The sequence below is a fragment of the Setaria italica genome, chromosome IX (genome assembly GCF_000263155.2).
Source record: "Setaria italica strain Yugu1 chromosome IX, Setaria_italica_v2.0, whole genome shotgun sequence".
In the NCBI taxonomy this organism is placed as follows: Eukaryota; Viridiplantae; Streptophyta; class Magnoliopsida; order Poales; family Poaceae; genus Setaria; species Setaria italica.
This window is the reverse complement of record NC_028458.1, coordinates 47,363,876-47,369,875: the sequence shown is the minus strand read 5'-3', so window position 1 is coordinate 47,369,875 and position 6,000 is coordinate 47,363,876.

Genomic DNA, 6,000 nt, shown 5'->3' with positions numbered 1-6,000 from the left:
GCTTTGGGCTGTTGGGGCATCAAACGTCACCTACTCTCCCCGCCCTACGGAGTTTGAGTTCGGCGCCATCGGCTAGCCTGGTCCCTCGACTGGAACACCAATTTTGTAGCGGGCTGATCTCCCCCTTTCGTTGAGGAAACAGCTGATGCTCTTTTGGACAGATTGGTGTTCCCCGGTGCCGCCTGCCGGCAGCGCGGTAGAAGCGCGCACTCGCGCCAGGGAGTCGATTGCGTTGCCTCTTCGGCGCGCGTACGCGGTGGTACGGCACACTTGCGCCGACCTCCGCTCCGAGTGATGAACAGCTGATCGATGGATCATCGTCGTTCATGCATGCATGCAGCATGGGGGACTCGCTGATTCACCGAGGCATGTGCTGGGCGCCCGGATTGTGGAGCCGGTGTCACCATGGCGACCCGGAACAGTGGGCGGCCATCCACAGACCACAGTCGCATACGTACGCGAGTAACAGTAGTAACAGCTAAACACCATGACGCATTATGCAACTGTAGGGTATATCCACGGAGTGACCCGCACGCACCCTTGTCGCGCGGCGGTGGTCTTCGATCAGTGAGCTGGTCGTCGTCGATCGAAAGCGATCGGACGAGCTCGAACGCAGGGTATACTTCTACTGCTATGTGCTTATACTGTACAGTACAGTACAATACAACTAAAGGGTTGGTGCGCTTCTTTTCTTCTCATTTCGGTCTGCAACTTGCTTTGCTTGTACTCATGTTTCTATTTTGATCCACGGATTGTCATATTAATAGGAAAATAATCTGCCGTATGTCACTTTTGGTCTCTAGGCCGACTCCAAATGTAGGTAATTTTAGGATTTTAGCCGGTTAAACTTCTTTTTTACTTGATCCCAACAAGTAACCAAAGGTGGAGTTAGAATTTCGAATTTTACTTTGTTATGGGGCAGTAGTGTTAAAGTTTCAAAATATAAATTTTTTACTGGAAATTTACATGGCTTAGGGGGGCCTTGACATTTGGTGCTGGTCATGGACTTACATTCCGAAAATCATATTCTTTTATAAAAAAAACTGGAAGTCAAATTGTTATTTTGGAAACGGACTTACATTTGTAACTGTAGCAAGAGGGAGTAGATTGTAACTTTTCAATGATTTATGTACGAGTGACAGCAGTACCTTTGCTGTTGGCCATGGATAACTTCCAAAGATACTTCTGAATGTTTCGGAGTAATTTAATAAAATCGACTTATTCATATTTAAGTTGTATCAAAACTTAATCAAAACAAAATACTAAGTCAATCGCTCCCTTTTGTCGTGAGATATAATATGTCTAACCATTCAAAATTTATCATCAAATATAATACTCTCTAGACATATTTGAACAATTGCTCATTTATTCCCGAGTTGACATGATTGGATGATTGAGGATTTAGTTGAAGTGGGTTTCTTGTTATCGGCAGGTCATTAAAAAGGATCCGCATGTATTTGGAAGTCTTTCTCTCTTTTTTTAAGCTCTACAATAAATTTAAGACGCGTTGAGTATTTATTTTTAGTTATTTGGAGATTATAAATTGGAATTACAATTATACGACAACTCCAAACCCCATCCCCTATCCACACATATCATAATCTTAGAATTCAAATATATTAAATTATTATTATGTAAAATTCAGATTATTATAATCACTATTCCTAATCTAAACAATCCAAACGAGCTTAAGGTCTTGTTTAGTTCCCAAATTGGGAGTGACAAAATTTGCATTTTGCTATAAATGCGCAACTGTACCATTTCGTTTGTATTTGTGAATTATTGTTCAAACATTGACTAACAAGGCTCAAAAGATTCGTCTCGCAAAGTACAACAAAACTGTGCAATTAGTTTTTAATTTCATCTACATTTAGTACTCCATGCATGTACCGCAAGTTTAATGTGATGAGGAATCTTTTTTCTGCGTAATGCTAAAGGGAGGGAAAAAAATGCTAAAGTTTGGAAAAAAAAGAAAGGTGTAAATTTATCCACCAACTGCCACCTCTCTCGTCAGGTCGCGGGCTCCGAGGCGGGCGAAGATGGGTTCAAACCGCGCGTGGGAGACCGTGTGCGCGCGCGCCTGCTTCCGCGGCCGGGCCGGCTGACGGATTCCCTTCCGCGGCACGGCGGTTGCGGCGCAGCCTGTACGGTTTGGTTCTGTTCTCCTCGAGCGCGGCGTCCCGCTGCGGCAGCGGCGGTGCCCTTGCCGTCTCGGCGCGGCCACCGGTGCTGGGGGAGGCGTGCTAGGGCCTAGTGCTAGTGCTCGGGCTAGTGCTAGCACCTGCTGCCGCCGAGCACACGGTTGCGATGCCTGTCGTCACCCGTCATCCCTCCTCCTCCCCGCTCCGCCCGGTGCGCTTCGATCCACGCACATGCACGTTTCCGGGTTCCACGACAGACGACACGAGTCGATGCGCGCGCCCTCGTGTCGTCTGGGAACGGAGGCCGACGCGCGTTGCCGGCACTGGCAGCGGCTGTGCCGCCACCGAGGACGTCATGGGCTATTATGTCATCACCAAAGTCCAACCGACGACAACGACAATGAGATGCGCTAGGCAAAGTAGAAGGCCCATCTGGCTACAAAATTGAAGGATTGAAAAGCCTCGGCCCAACGCTTAACTCTGTGTCTCTATCGTTGATGTTTTTTTATTTTTATATTTTTTTTAAATTTTGCAGAAATAAATAGCAGAGGAAAAAAAAGCAAATACAGACGTATGCCGCCGGATGTACAGCCATTTCAACCGGCGGTAAGACTGTCGTTTCAGCCGGCGGTACCTGTGCAACGAATAAAAAAAATCGGAAACGGGACGCCACGTCAGCAAGACACCGTGGTGCCAGGTTAGGAGGTAGCGGGGCGAACCGCTTGTCGGCGTCTGAAACGGCAGGCAGCATACGGAGTCCTGGCGATCGAGGGACCCACAGACTTACCGCTGGATGAAACGGCGGTAGCTGGTTACCGCCGGATGAAGCGGCGGTAACAGCCTTCCGCCGATTCAAACGGCAGGAGCGGGAAGATCCCACCGAATCAGTTGGCGGTAGGCTACCCCACCCTTTAAAACGCGAAGAACGGCCGAGGTCGGGCCAGAAGCGCGCTGGTTCATTCGGGGAGAAGAGAAGAGAAAGCGAGGGAGGAGAGGAGAGGAGAGGAGAGGAGGGGAGAAGAGAGGGAGAGGAGGAGGGTGGAGATTGAAGCGAAGCTCTGCTGGATCTGCGCTTCACTTCAGCTATTATTTGAAATATCGCAGTTTATCTTAACTCGTAGTTAATAGATGTAGTAGTCGATGATTTATAAATGGTGCAGTGTTAAGTATTAGATCAAATCTAGGTGTACATATGAGACATAGACAAATATTAGTTTGCCGGTATAGTGGATTTAGCTTAGTTATTTTGGTTAAAGTAAATTTAGTTTGTTGATTTATTTAGATAACTTTAAGCTTAATATTATTGGCAATGCACGAGTTATAATTTTATATAGTTATTCAGAATGTAGGTATTTTTGAGGTTAGTTCAAATTAATAACATTTAGTAATAATGTCTGTTCATGTCATGTATAACTTTATATAGTTTTTCGGAATACAGGTGTGATTAGGGTTAGTTAAATTTATTAATATTTAGTAATGATCTCTCTTGGTGTCGTGTATATTGACAGGGTAAAGTAAAATTAATTTGTTTATATATTTAGATAACTTTAAGATTAATATTATTAGCAATGCACAAGTTATAATTTTATATATTTATTAACAATGTAGGTGTTTTGGGGGTTAGTTAAAATTAATAACATTTAGTAATAATAACATTTAGTAATAATGTTTGTTAGTGTCGTGTACAACTTTATATAGTTTTTCGGAATGTAGGTGTGATTAGGGTTAGTTAAATTTAGTAACATTTAGTAATGATCTTTCTTGATGTCGTGTATATTGACAGGGTAAAGTAAAATTAATTTGTTGATATATTAGATAACTCTAAAATTAATATTATTAGCAATGCATGAGTTATAATTTTATATAGTTTTCTAAATGTAGGTGTTGTTGGAGTTAGTTAAAATTAATAACATTTAGTAATAATATCTGTTCATGTCGTGTATATTGACAGGCATGTCGGATAGTTTATTTTTTCTAGTGTTCTATGGTCCCAAGGAGCTTAGATATGATTCAGAAGGGGTAGATTTATCTGAATTTAAGTCATTCTGGAAACAAGTACCAAGAGCAAGAGAGAGGACTTGAGCATCAATATGCCACTGACTATTTAAGGCTTTCAAGCTTGATAGAGATCAAGTTGAGCTGTCTGTTAGAACTGTAGTGAGGTTTCGAACTGACATAATATTTTGGGAGTTGATGCCGCTTGAAGGAATGCAAAACTGGAGGACCTATGTAAAATGCTATTATTGAGCGTGGTTTTACCGTTGATATTGTTTGTTGAAGTGTTCCAGAAGATTGGGTCTAGCAGTCAGTTGCAAGAATAAGTTGGTGGTGGGGAAGTTAGAGGTGAGGAAGGTCTGGATATTACCGATGGGCAAACTGAAGAAGATAACAAGGGGTAGAAGAAGGAGATGCAGAGGATGAAGAGGCACCCCATGAGCCAAATGGCGAGGCCGATGAAGGGGAACACATCCCTAGGTTAGTTGAGCAGGTAGAGAGGGAAGGAGAAGAGCACCTTCGTGCCATGGATGATGACTCGTTGGATGAGAATAATGCTAATCCTATCCCATAGAACTGGTCAAGTTATGGCCATTCGAACCTAACAGTCAATGAAGGGGAAAATATCCCTTGGATAGTACAGGCAAAATGAGGTTTGTGTCGGTGCTTTGTACCCTAGTGGGGATGAGGTGAAGGCAGCTATAAAGCGATGGTCGACTTTATATTTGCAACGACAGTTCAAGGTGGTGAAGAGCAGCCCGACAATATATGACGTGTGTCAAGTGGAAGGATTATTGGGAGGTGACTAGATAGGTGGAGCACGAATGCGTGCTGGATGAATTGGAAGCACAATACCGCAACCTCACAGCTGATTTTGTTGCTCAATACATGTATCCTCAGATAGTCGAGAATCCTACCTATGAGCCCAAGTCAATTATTTGTGCCATAGAGGAGAAGTTCAAGTACAAAATTAGCTACAGTAAGGCTCACCGAGCCAAGCAGAAGGCGTTAGAGATGAAGTGGGGTACATAAGAAGCATCATATGATAACCTCCCTGCTTTGTTGCACACCATATGCTAGAGGAATCCAGGAAGCTACTACGACATCGCGGTACGCTTCTCCATCATTTGCTACTCATACTGTATTGGGTTATGTTGCACTTTGTACGGATTATTTTGTGCCCAACTTGAACTATGTAATTGTCATCAGTACGACGTTATTGCAGCAGTTGAGGCGACAGCGTGGACCGGCGTGGAGAATTACATGCACATGAACCCGCAAGAGCACGAGTTGATGTACAGGAGGATCATGACCCTGTGTGCTAGGTTTCAGCGGGCCGTCAGCTGCCGTGGTGGTGACGCCGATGTTCTACTTCCACCACGGGCTACCTACCCCAGTTCATCTTCAGCACCACCTACGCAGCACCCCAGTTCATCTTCTGCTGCACCCACACGACTAGCGTACCACACGTCGACTTCTGCAGTACAAGCACATGCAACCTCCCCCGGGGCGTGTACTCCTCCACATGCACCGTCTTGGGCAGCAGCTCAACCAGGTCCTTCCACTTATGCACCGGGTCCACAGTCTTTCACACCCCCACAAGTATGTGGTCCTTACTTTCTCATTTTCCATTCACCAATTCTACTCTAATTGGCCGTACTAACTTATAATTTCATGACACAATGCCGCAGCACTTCAGAGGACTTAGTGCGAGAGGACCATCTTCACGTGGACTCTGTGTGGACAATGTAGGTGCGTCATCAATACGTGCATTCTATTCCATTACTAATACGGATCAAAATTGACAATAACACTTCTTGGTTCGATCACAACGTACATAGGCTACGGAGGGACCAATGACGAG